General features: G+C 33.5%; 1 non-coding gene across 1 annotated transcript; it reads left to right on the top strand.

The window, feature by feature from the left end:
• The first annotated feature begins 493 nt into the window (after positions 1-493).
• Positions 494-600, top strand: LOC141709647 (small nucleolar RNA R71). The gene has a single exon (XR_012570212.1). It is a non-coding gene; the product is annotated as a small nucleolar RNA R71 (small nucleolar RNA).
• Positions 601-14,552: the final 13,952 nt, after the last annotated feature.

Below are 14,552 nucleotides of genomic sequence, written 5' to 3'. Positions count from 1 at the left end.
GTTTACTTGTAGCTTGCTGATATGATTGCTGAACAACATTCTGATTATTGCTCCAGCTGAAATTGGGATGATTTCTGTTATTAGGATGATAAATAGTTGGCACAGGCTGCTGAGGTCGCTGATAATTGTTCACATACTGAACAGATTCATTAACAAGAGAACACTGATCCATAGCATGAGAGCCTGCACAAAGCTCACAGACACTAGCTATTTGATTTACTCCATAGTTGGCTAAAGAATCGACCTTCATAGACAGCGCCTGAAGCTGCGCTGCAATAGCTGTAGCTGCATCAACTTCCAGAATACCTGTTACCTTCCCAGGCATCATCCTTTGAGTTAGGTTTTGATACTCATTTGTAGCCATAGTTTCAATGAGATTATAGGCCTCAGTATAGCTTTTGGCCCACAAGGCGCCTCCAGAAGCTGCATCGAGCATGGGCCGAGATTGGGCCCCAAACCATTATAAAAACCAGTGATCACCATCTAGTCATGCATACCATAATGTGGACACTTTCTCAACATCTCCTTGTAGCGTTCCCATGCTTCGCACATAGATTCTCCTTGTTGCTGCGCAAACTGAGTAAGAGCACTTCTCATAGCTCCAGTCTTGGCCATTGGATAGAACTTCACCAGAAACTTTTGCGCAAGATCTTCCCAAGTAGTGATGGACCCAGCTGGTAAAGAATATAACCAGTCCTTAGCTTTGTCCCTCAGAGAGAATGGGAAAAGCCTCAGCTTGATAGCCTCATCAGTAACACCATTATATTTGAAAGTACTACAGATCTCGATAAAATTCCTGATTTGCATGTTGGGATCTTAGTCGCAGCTCCTCCGAAAGAAACAGAATTCTGCACCATCTGAATAATGCCCAGCTTGATTTCAAAAGTATTGGCCTGAATAGCCGGATGAATGATGCTTGACTGAATGTCATCAATTTTAGGCCGAGAAAAGTCCATAAGAGCTGGATCATCTTGAACTACACGATCACCCATTATTTCAGGTTCTTTCTTTTCACTCTCTTTATCCGAATCTTCAAAAACTATCTTCTCCGGAAAGTCAAGAGCTGTATCTGTCTCCTCAGCTTTATCCAGATTCATCTTGCGAGTGCGAGAACATGTTTGCATAAACGCTCGCGAGAGTACCTGAAACACAACCGGAAACAGTAAGTAACAAGCCTTAATCAATGAATCCTAATGACCACTGATGACAAGTACATAAACTAAACAAATTAACACCGAGTCCCCGGAAGCGGCGCCAAAAACTTGTAAGGCACAAAGCATGCGCTAAATAATTCACGCAAGTATACGCGTTCGCAAGTAATATAGAATGATTTCTAGTTCGTTCTCACAGAGACTCTGATTAATTATATTTAATTAACACTTACTCACCAATGTATGATTATTCTTCAATGTCAAGACAATAATAATTAAGGTTGATTAACTAATAATAACTACGAGAATTAAACACTTGAATTAACAATATTAAACACACATGAGATCATAACTTCATTACTACTTCATTCAATAGTTATTGTTTTTACCCTTAGCATGTAATGGTGATGATATTAATCGAACAACACGAAACTGATAAATGCCAACTTTCGTTGTACGAATATCATTCTACCAAGCATCCATAATTAAGATAGAAGTTGAATAGGCATCAATTATGTTGAGACCCTATATGTCTACAGAATTTGACAACATAACGATTTAAGCACAAGTTATTCATGATGATTACACAGGGCAAGTAAAACGGTTAGAGTTACCCACTAATCATGCATACAATACACGAACATATGCTAGCATGGCAAGTTCTAAATCTCAAGATTCACTGTCACTTCATAAGAGATTAACAGGCTATCTTACATGTTCACGATATACATAAGACGAATAAGCACAACCTATGCTAGATATCATACAATCACCACATACCAAGGTACTAAACAATCAACTAAAGAAATCCATAGTAAATCTGCTAGGATCCCATGATCACGATTATCCCATAATAGAACTCATCGCCACCATGGGTTCATATGAAAGCATGATAATAACACAACGATATAAACTAATAAAAATACTTAATAAATAATGAAGTACGTCACAAGAGTATTAAGGTTCAAAGCATAAAGAAAACTAGCATCCACTATTACAATGAATCAAAAGAATCACAAGATAAACGTATGCTTCCTCTTCTTCGTTGTTGCATGCTAAAACGGTCTTCTCAATCTTCTTGCCTTCTCTCTCGATTATTTTCTATGAAGAAAACACCTTCCCATAAGGTTTATATAATAACCCAAAAGAACCAGCGCTAACAGAAGCCCAATTGAACTCTAATTAATAAAATCCAGATTCTGAAAATCTGCAACCAGGCGGTCCCATCAGGCGGGCGCCTGCATCACTTCTGGAAAATTCCTATTTTTACTTCTATTTTTGTTGAACTCTTCGCACATCAACCCGGGACTGATTCCAAGCACTTCCTTAGGCTTTATTCGATGAAAATACCTATCTAAGCAAGTTATACCCTGAAATGCAAAAACACTCAAAAATGCGTCAAATATACAAAATACTCGAGTTCAAGACACCAATTCAAGTCGTTATGAGACGCTCTAAGTGGTATAAAATGTCACTTATCAATTGGTATTTGTCTTTGGATGTTTAAATGTGGTGAAATTTGAGTATTTTAATTTTATATGTCCAAAATCAAGTATAGATAATTGTGATATTTTTCTATTAATTTATATGTTACTATATAATTTTTTAAAGGATTTATGGATTTAATAAATTGTTTTTTCGAGTAATTATATTTTATTTTGTCTAAACGAGAATCGTTCAACTTCAACCATTTTTACGTTTTTACAACTCAGGAGTCTCGGGAAAAATCCTTTCGAACCTAATTTGAATATTTCGAGCATTTTCCGTGTTTTAACTTTTTCGATCCTTTTTGGAGTACGGTTTGATCCGTACGGGTCCCGACGCAAATTTTACGATACAATATTCATTTCGGTATATCGATAAAACCCGTATTTTCGAGAAACGAGATATTTTAATTAAACTATTATATTATCTTCTCGTAATTCGTATAACCAAAGCGCTGAGACCAAGACTGTATTTACAAAAAGCCTGATTTTGATAATTATCCTAAAACCGGTACCGAATTGGATCAGTTTTGTTAATACTTAATGATTAAGTATTCTATTTTTATATCCGATATGATCCAACGGGGCACCAATATTCCATATATATAAATATCCAATACATTAGTGTATTTTGTATAGATAATCATTTGCAAACAGTAAAATTATATAATTCTAGAGAAAAACCCTAAAATTCATCGCATACTTTATAATCAAACGAGGATTCGAAGGCGTTATCAAACTCCGATTTGGGCGTGCAAGTAGTCGAATCGAAGCTATCGACAAGTAGATTCAAGTTCTTCAACCCGTATACCTGTAGAATCAGCAGGTTATTTTCTAATTATTTATTTAAATTCGAATTAAATCAAGATTAAATTAGGACTTTGTTATTTTGAAGTTGTTTATGTGTTTTTATGATTGCATGTTATAGATAATTGAATCCTGGTCATTTTGGTATATCATATGCTTGATTTTGAGTTCAATAACATGTTCAAATGTGTGTTTGATTTTTGAATTAAAGAAATTAGGGTTTATATACTTTGAATGTTCCTAATTGAAAAATAGAGTGTTTTTTTCCGAGGGTTATTGGTTTAATTAGATGTTACCAGCTTATAGATCGTGAAATAAGAAATCTATTGGTACCAGTTTGGAGGCCAAATGATTTTGGGATCGACCTCGCCAGAAAACGGCAGGGAGGTCACCGGAAAAGTTTGAGCCGAATTTCTGGCTTATTCATGAACTATTTGTTTGATTTATTTTCACGATGATGTTCCTGGGTAGCTGCAGGTCAGTTGTTGATTTGGTAAAGTTCTAGGTGATGTTCAGGTCGCCGGAAAAGCTCGAGGTCGCCGTTAATGGCGACCGCCGGCAAGAGGAAGGGGGTGAAGATGGTAAATTACCATTTCACCCCCACACTTGTAAAAACTTTGCAAAAACTAACATGTGGTTTGTAAAACTTGCATATTAAGGATTTATGTTTTAAAAACATTTAAAAATTATATTTCCCTTTATTTTAATTTCATAAAATTGTTTTTAATATTTAAAATTTTAAAAAAATCATTATTTTAATTTCAAAAATTATTTTTAAATTCAGAAATAAATCTGAATTATTTAGTTAATTAATTTTAGTTAATATTTAATTATTTAATTGGACAATTAATTTAAATATTAATTGATTAATTAATTAATTTATTAATTAATTTTAATTGATTATTTTATTAGATTTAATTATTCCTTTTGATTTAAAAATTCAGAAAAATAGTTTTGAGCTATAAAATATTATTTTAAATAATTTTCAAGGCTCGATATTTATTATTAAATGATTTTAAAGTCAGATTCGGGTGTTCAAACCTTGTTATTTTTTATAGAATGATTCGTTGACCCGTTTTAATCCCGGAAAATGTCCAAAAATTTGTATTAAATACCAGAAAAATCATTTTAACCCTGTAAAAATTATTTTTATCGATTACCTTGCGTGCTATGTAATATGTGATTGAAGTGTTATATGCCTATGTGCTTATTGCTTGACTATTGTAGTCATAACTTTCAATCCGTACGTCGGATTTGGGTGAAACGAAGGGTGGATAAAAGCTTATGATATCTATGTGACGACTAGAATAATATGAGATTGAATATTGATAGATACTTATGATGCCTAGCAGAGTAAATGAGGCATATAAAAGGAAAGCATTTGATAAAAAAATAGAACTGATGCGTAGAATAGAAAGCAAGTGATCAGTGAATAGGGGAGAGGCATAGAAAAGTAGACAAGTTGTTGTTGAATAGGATCATTAGACAAGTGCAAGTGAAGTTGGAATCATTTATGATAAGGCAAGTACTTCTGAACCTTTCTCGAGATATATTTCAAGTATTTTTGAACTTTCTTGTAACATGTTGCTAGTATTCAAAATAGTTCTGTTTCATATTGTAAGTGCTTCATAACATCCAACTTTGAACCCTGATCACATCACTTGATCCTTGAGCCGTAAGCCTTATTCCTTGTAAACCATTGATTGTTAAATATCAAGATACTAACCACACATATACGATACTACTCCACAAATACATATACATCATACACCAAACACTGGAGCAGAATTGCCTGAACATACAAAGACTTATATATTCTACAAAACCCTGTCACATCAAAAGAACTAAACTCTGTATAACCATTAAACCATTTTTCCTCCATTACCTGATTATTTTACATACTTGAAGCCATTCTTCATACATACCTTGATACACCCTGGTGATACTCATGAATTACATTATGCTCTGAAACAAATATTTTATCAGTGTTAATTATGATTCTATTTTATTGAATTATAATGTTTATCATATTGAATTATTGTAGAATTAGATAGTTTTCTTTATGTGTACAAGATTCGTGCTCAGACCAGAATCGTGGTCGAATTAGGCCAATGTGTGCCTTGGATCCAGTTTATAGAGCATAGTCGTATGCCTTGCTCGGGGTTCGTGCGTGACTGATCAACAGCCTAACCTTGGTTTTAAAATTTAAAATGAATATCCAATTTTAATTATTGTTTAACGAGAAAATTGATTCCTCTTAATCATTTCAAATGATCGCTGTTAACCTCAATTATTGCTATTATGACTTGCTGAGCTAGTTAGCTCACTCTTGCGAATCTTTTATATAATTTTACAGTTAAAAAGGAAATTGTTGGTAGCGAGGATTCCCAGTCCAGTGTGCGAGCTAGGATTCCTGGTTGAGTTGGATCGAGCTAGCAGGAGCTTTATATTGTAGTTGAGTTATGCAAGATTATAAGAATAATTTCACTATCAGTTGTAAGTTAAACTAGTTGGGATTTGGTACGATGTAATAAAAGTTAAGGTTGTGGCTTGTTTTCATACTTTAACCTGTTACGATCCATGGTTGTGTATATAAGGGTCATTGCATATAATATTTCATATGCAGGTTTATATATTACATGTGGGTTGTGAACCCCAAACTTCTGACCCGGGTTTGGAGGGCGTCACAACATAGGGGGAGATGCAGGTCCTGGCTCAAGCACAAATAATCCAGAATGGATGTTTAGCAAAGATTGCAATGACCATCACTTTAAAATAACTCTTTTCAAGCTTATCCATCAAACTCAGACAGCTTTTCAAGCCACTACATATGCCAACACCAAAAGCCTTCTCCAAGCCCATCTTAAATCTCTACAACTGCACAAGATTCAATCTCTCAAATAGAGTCAAGATTTGGATGATATCAAGAATACCATTGGACAAGTCAAGAAATATATCAATGAAAGATGGAGTATAAGCTTCCAGATTCCACTATGAAAGATATTCAATAAAAGCTCAGAAAGGATTCTAACTTGAGTAGCAAAATTGACTCTATGAACACTAGGTTGACAATACTGGAAAATTCAATCACCAAGATTCATGTCAAGCAAGTTCATCAAACACTTCTTCTTCGAAAACTGGTCGCTACTCAAACTCCAATTCCTACTATACTTGATGATAACAAAAAAGGGGAGAAAGATGTTATTATTCAAGCAAGTGATGGGAGAAGGATGTGCAAATTCAATTCAGCAAAGTGATTGTTCAACAATTACGTTCCCTAAGGCACCAGCTCTTGATAGCATTGGCTTAATTAATATTGCAGCAGCTGAGCTCAGGCTGAATGAATAAATGTAGTAAATTGATGAGAAGATTGAAAAGGTTTTTGGTCCATTTGCAAAGCAAGATAAATCTGTGAAACACTTTACACTATTGAGATAAATCCCTATCAGTGAAATGAGCTTGAGGAACATGGAGAAAGGTCAAACCTCTACTAGAAGACAGCCAAAGGCCAATGTGATCTTGAAGCCCAAGAAACATTCATCAAAATATTCTACCAAGAATCCTTTGGACCTAGTCTATGCAACTTTTCAGCAAGATAAAAAGAAATTGCTTGGTCATTCTATTGCTCACATCAAATATCCAAGAGATTCTGTTTTAAAGAAGAGGATAGCCAAAGTCTACAGACATGGAAAGAAATTTGTGTGATGGCTCGACATCCACAATTTGCAGAAGCCGAAAGAGAAGAAAACCTGAGACTTAAGAATCAGAAAAAGCAGGCTGCCTTAGAAGCTAAGAAAAAGGATGAAAAGGTTGCTACCAAATCAGAAGCTAAGAAGCCTGCTACTATCACTGAAACTGAGAAACTGGAGGAACCAAAGCAGAAAATTGAAAAAAAGAATGAGAAAGGAAACAACCAAGAAGAAGTTGGATTTTGGAGAAGAAGAAGAGAAAGAAGATGAACCGGAGCCTACCCTGGCTACTACTTCAAATCAACCAACCTTTCCCACAATGGAGCAAGCTGAATTCAAGGTCAATCCTGAGATGAATTTTCATGGTGAACCAATAATTCCTAAGGATGAACCAATAGACTGGGAAAGCCTACCAAATCCTGATTTTAATCTACCAATTCCAACCTCCTCCAAGAAAAGAAAGAGCATTCCAAGCAAGCTAGTCAAATTTGTCCCATCCAAATCCAAAAATCTACCCAAACCCAAACCTACTGTCAAAAAAGGAGATCAACTATTCATTTGTGACATTAAGGAGTTCTCTGACATCAATCTTTACTTGGATGAGCTAGATGAATATAGGGCTATTGATGCCTATAAAATAATTCCAGAAAGATTGGTGTTCAAGTACAAGGGTGGAAGGGAAATCACTTGGCCTCTTCATAGGATTCTCAATGAAGGCTTTTCTGTCTTAATGAAGATTTTCTCCTCAATCAAGAAATTTTTTGGTTTTAACATTGTTGCCAAGAAGCAGATACTCAACCAGATTGAAAGAATAAGACAAAGCTGGAGAGACCCAAATTCACTCCCAAGAGTCTTAAATATTCCTTACACTAGGGATAGAGTGCATTAGAGGCCATATAGGTTAATGGAGTTCAAGGATGAAAAAAAATATCAAAAGATTTTTCAGACTAGAAGATCAGCTAAAGATTTCAAGCAATGAAACTCTCATGAGAATGTAAGAGATTCATGATCAATCTAATAAAGATGAATCTGAATTCTACAAATAACTTCAACACCAGATTAAAGAGAACAATGAAAGGCTGGGAAAGAAGACTACACAATCAAGTACTAAAGACTAATCTGCTCAGACTAGAGGAGCATCTTGAAAAATGGCTTGTGAGATTTTTATGAACTTTCTTATGTATAATTTTAAATAAAATTGCAGCATTTATCAGCTTTATCTACTGTTGAATAATTTCTATGTAAAAAGCTATTTTTTATCATCAAGTCACTCTAAATTTATGCCTACAATTCTAGTAGACATAAATTGGGGGAGATTGTTAGGAATATGTTGTAGACTTGATGATATGCTGCAAAAACACCTTAGTAGATTTGCATAAGTGTAATTATAGCTCTCAATGGATAATTTTATTAGCCATCCTTTGAGAGAGTAGCTTATGTTTAAATAAGTTTTAGTAGCACATTCCTGCATATTGTAATGTCTTAGAGAACTAGAAGTTGTAGGATATTCTAAGTCATATTGACTACTAGATTGATATGCATAATAGGTTGGCTAATTATAAATATTAGATGCCTTGTAATCTTGCATAAGTGAAATAGAGTTAACTTCTATGAAGATACTCTCAATGGATGTTCCACAAGGTTTCGACAGATGATCAACTAGAGTTTCAACGAATGATCAACCAGACTCTCAACGAATGATTCAACAAAGTGTCAACGGATGATTCAACAAAGTGTCAACGAATGATCCAACAGAGTTCCAACAGATGATCAAATTCAAAAAGCAGTTGATAGTGACTTGACAGTCACATGGGTTGATTGTATGCAAATGGAATGTAGCGGCCTATTTACAGGTTTTAGAGAACAAAGAAGCATTTCTATTTTCATGCTAAATTGAAGATATTCAAAGATGCAGGATGGAGAAATGATGTAGAATGAAATTAGACTAAGAAATTTTTGTCCTATTAGTTTTTTTTTTATAATGTAACTTGGTGATATATAAACCAAGAGTAGCATGTAGAAAATAATCAAGAAGTAAGCAATCAACTAGAGAAATGGTAAATGATGTATCTGTGAATAATTTCTCTGTTCTTTGTGATTCTACTTGTAAGAAGCTGTGTATAATCTTTGTATCACAGAGTTCTCAAAATTTATATATCTCTAGTGGATAAGTTCAATCCACCAGAAAGTTTTTGAAATACTTGTGTTTAAATTACTTTGTGTTTTGAATACATCTATACTTTCATTCCGCACTTTTGTATATTCAAACACTGTTAGGTATATTTGTTCAAAAAGTTCTTAAAATCAAAAAGAAACCAAGAATTATATTTAACCTCCCCCCCTTCTGTAATTTAACTATTAGATTGTCTGGGATTAACAATATGTGAATCCTTATCTCTTCAATCAAATCAATCATCTCATGACTTGTAGTTAATCAAACTTTGTTCATCAAACACTGGTAGTGTTAAATTCTAATATGTAAATACTAACTACAGACCCTGATTGCTTCTTCATTAAACACTGCTGACTAAATCTTGATAAGTCCAGAGATAATTTTTGGTAGTAAATGTTGACAATCATTAAATATATCTAACAGTAAGTGATTACTATACACCAGAGGAACTACAACAGTTGAAGGATTCTTCTATGGCTAACTTGACCGGGATGTTTAGCCAAATCCGATTAAGGAAAAATCTCAAGTATGGATATAGGACCTCAAGAAGCTGAAGTAGAGGGAAGAAATCAAGTTAAAATTCAGGGTCTGGCTAAAAGAAAAAGATGGTGCATCGTAGCAAGTTCAGATGTTACAACTGTGATGAAGTTGAACACTTTTGCAGTGTATGTAGAATGTCCAACAAGCTAAGGAAAAAAGTTTGTCAAAGAAAGAGATTTCATACTTTACTTCTTTCAAATTGATTCAGCTCAATATATTACAATAAAGCAATCCAGATCATTTAAAGATTCATTCGTTTTCTTTGATTTTTCTTGTGATAGGAAGCAACCAAAACATACATTCATCCCGAGTTGCAATTCTAGTATTTTCACCTACAGTTGTATCCCCAATAATTAACTCAACTGGACGATCCTTCATCCACTTGATTTAAGGAGGTAGATTTTCCCTAGATGACGATACTTCAAAATAATTACGAGGCTACAGTTATAAACTCATGACCATACGATGTGGAACATTGATTTTGAGAAGCCCCTTCTTAGTTAGACACTTCCCTTGTTGAATTAGAAGTTGATTGGTGCCTATCAAAAAATGCACTAGCAGTTGATTTTTATTTTTCAACAGAAAGATTATAATTTGACAAATGCCTCTTATATGATAAGTTATCAGTTGACTATTGGTTCTATGTAGATTGAGAAACTTCATAAATACATTTTTGTGGAGCTTATTCTTCTTCATCTAAGTCATCAAATTCACCAAAAAAATCATTTTCAAAGTGCAACACATCATGATGTCCTTCATCGTGTAATTTCTTGATTATTTTATCATCAAAAAATTACTTGAACAGATTCCATAATAATGTGCATTCTTAAGTTAAAGACTCCGTAGTATTATCCTTCTATGGAATACCCAATAAATATGGCTTCATTAGCTTCAAATTTGTCTAATTTTCACTTCGATCTCTCAAAATAAAACATTTGTATCCAAAAATATGGAGAATCCACCGTTGGATTCTTGTCTTTCTTTATTACCTAATAAGGTGTTTTACTTTGAGTCTTGTAAATAATACTTATGTTTTGAGTGAAACATGTCGTGTTGACAGTTTTAGCCCAAAAATAAGTAGATAATTATTATCAGTTGAATCATGACTATTTGTCAAAGTGTGACCATCTTGATTCTCATCATTAAATTTTTTTCTTTACATGTAGAATTAGTGAGTTCATGAAAAGAATATATCCCTTAGTTACTAATTATCTTGTTGGTAGTATTAACCTAGTCCACTCTGTTTTTCTTTATGTTTCCAATTATTCTTTTTAACATTTTTTCTCGCTTAAGACAATTGCAAACTCATCCTTTGCACTTGCATTGTCTCTAATAGTTTCCAGCTCAATTAATTGTTGCTCTTGTAGAATATTTCTATCATTTAGTTCCTTGAGTTGCTTGTTTAGCATAAGAATCTCCTTACCCGTAAATTTAATAGTAATATGCAAATTATATAGTTCATTAGGTATTTGACCTAGGACAATTCAGCATTTATTTTATGTGAGTTCATAGATGTTGATGGCTAATACATGAGAGGCCGTTGACGAGTTAGCTTCAGTTTCATCTGTATTGGCCATGAGGGCTAGATCAATAAATACTATTAAAAAAAGGGCTTGTGTTGCATCATAATATTCACCATCTTAAACCCAGTCATTTTCCTCTTTAGATAAAAGCTTTTCCAGGTTGTTTCATAAGCTTAATTTTTTTTTTTTATAATCTACTTCTTCATATTTTGACTTCAGTTTTGACTTGTGCTTTCTGAACTCAAAACAGTATTGACCAGCCATCCCACAGTTTTAACAAGTAGACTTAGATTTATGACCATAACTTTTGATGGTTGATAATTCTTTCGAAATTGTAGTCTAGGCCTAAATAGTTTTGGAAATCTCTTGAATTTCAGCTTTGAGAACCTCTTTGAAAGAAAAATAAGGTATACATCCATATCATCTAAGTCACAAGAAAAGACTCGAATTCATCCAGTTTGCCTTTCCCTTTTATGGTTTCAATTTTAAGCTCACTTCAAACAGTTAGTGGATCCTTTTCTGTAGACTCGACTTCAACGACTTCACCTTTTTAGTACTTTGGACACAAAAGCAACAGTCTTGTCCATCTTTTATCTTTTCTCGATTTTGTCATCTTGCTCAAGCTTCAACTCATATGACTTTAATACACAAGAGAGCCTCTCTAGATTATAACCTTTGAACGTTTATGAGTTTCTTATATATATAGTCATTGGCTTCCAATCTCCTTGCATAGATCCTAGAAATTTGAATTTCATATTTTTATTAACATAGACATTCACATACAGTTTCAGCTCATTGGGCAATTTTGAAACCTGATGAATGTATCTGTTAAAGATTTACTTTATAGAAAGTGAAAGGCTTTATACTTTTACACTGATAGTTGCATCTTGTTTTTCTTTACTTTGTAAGTACCTTCACAGAGGATTTGAAGTTAATCCAATACATCTTTGGATGTCCTTACGATATTGTTTATATATATTTTTTTAAAGCCATTCATGTTATTTTTCATGACCTTCTCATCTTTATAAATTTCTCTCTTATCATCTTTAGTCCATTCTCTGAAAGGTTTAGTCATGGATATGTTTTCTTAAACTCCAGCATCTGTGAAAATATTTGTTGGGACATGAACACCATGTTCAATACATTCTACAGAAGATTAATCCTAAGAACTACAGTGAAGATGTATCTTAACTTTCCAGTAAAAGTAATGTTTTGTTACCCAGTAAAGATATAATTGTTTAAGGGGGTTGGATATAATTATACAAGTAAATTGAAATCAGGATGTAAGACCAATAACAATTTATTAAATTTGATATAAACTGTTACAAAAATCTCTCAAGAAATTCTGATGTTCTTGAGAGCTGCTAGGTTACAATGAATCTCGAGTAAAAGTTAATCAAAACGATAACCTATTTTATGTTTATATACTACACAACTACTCTATCAATTACAAGATATGTTCTAAAGATACTTATCATATTTCTATACATATCTCAATTAACATATACATTCCTATAAATCAGAAACCAATAAATAAACATCTCCTCAAATAATGGGACTATATAAATCATTAAATACTGATTTATTTTGTTATCCTGACAACCAGTCATATCCTGATGACTGTCTATATCCTTACGCCATGTAAATCCTAACTTATAGCAAAATCTGATGCCCTGTAACTTCCCAGCAAATCCTGATATTTACTTAAAGCATTATCACCCAATAATCTCCCCCAATTTATGTTTTATGGAATAAGCATAAATTTTATGTTCTGCTTGATGCAAAAAACAGGAAGAAAAAATGTTGAGTAGAGATGTGTAGAGCATACTCAGTAATTTCTGTTGATATCAATTTCTTGGTTCTTTATAAACCCTTTAGTATCTCTTGACAAAATCCTTAACTCTCTCAACTACCTTCTTTCTAATAAGTTGCTTTAGCTTGATCTTCAAATTTCTTTCATATTCAATTTTTTCAGATAAATGATATTTGGCAGCTCTCAAGTTTCCAATTAGAGTTCTTTCTTACATCAAATCATCAAGGAGCACATAGCTAGCTCTCAAACCATCAGGATTTAATGTCAACTGTCTTGAAGTAAGAATCATTTCAAACACAGTTGCACCCTTTCTCATTTCCACTTCCTAATGTATGTAGTTCATGTACATAGAAATGTAATGACCAAAGTATTCAAAACCTCTATCTTGAATCCTTCTTCTGATTAAATAGAAAATCAAAACAGACAATTCTTGAGATGTTTGATTCTCAACCATTAGCAGATAATGTATATTTTCAATTCCTTAGTTGACAACATTGACAGCTCATCAGAAGAAATGACTTGAACTTGACCACCTTCCAACATCAACATAATTTTCTCCTTTGGTTCCGAACCATCATGTTTGTCAATAATAATCTTAACAGCTTCAAGCATGATCAAATGATCAACTGTGACTTCCTAACCAGGTCTGTCATCGAATGTGAAATTTATCTTTTTTTGGATTTATGAAATCAGCTTCCTCATGTCCAATTCTTGGTTTAGTATGTGACCCCAACAATCTGTGACCTTGTGCTTGTCTCCAAGAAGGTGAATCTGAATTGTTGTCCATAACAGGTCCAGTTAATTCTCTCATTCCACCAGGAATAAAGTTTATTTGACCAAAATAATCCATGCCATCTATCTTCTTCCATTTCCTGTCTTCTTTCCTGTTTGGAAAGTAAGTTCTTATCTTCTCTTCCTCTTCAAGATTTTTAAAACGCCATCTTTTCTTTCCAGATATCTTGAGCATAGCATAATGTTTGGTCACACAACACTATAGAAGGGGGTTGAATATAGTGTTTATATAATCAAATCGATTATGAACACAAGTATGTAACAATAATCAAGTTTATTCAATATAATAAACTCTGTTACAAAGTAGGTTAAACTACTCTCTCAATGATGTATGAATATCACTAAGAGCTACTAGAGTTACAATCAATAATCTTTCTCGTGAATGATAACACTTATAGTGTAAACCCTAATCTGTGTTTATATAGTACACAGTTACAAGATATCTTCTAATTGATATGAAATATAGCTCTTCCTAAAATATATCAATCAGATATATCTTCTACAAGTCTTCTAGTTGTCCAACTCCAAAAGCATATCTTTCTATGTTTTAGTCCAAATCCTCTCCTAGAAAATAGCCGCA

The sequence above is a fragment of the Apium graveolens genome, chromosome 2, assembly GCF_009905375.1.
Source record: "Apium graveolens cultivar Ventura chromosome 2, ASM990537v1, whole genome shotgun sequence".
Classification (NCBI taxonomy): domain Eukaryota; kingdom Viridiplantae; phylum Streptophyta; class Magnoliopsida; order Apiales; family Apiaceae; genus Apium; species Apium graveolens.
This window is presented reverse-complemented; position numbering and strand designations above follow the sequence as displayed.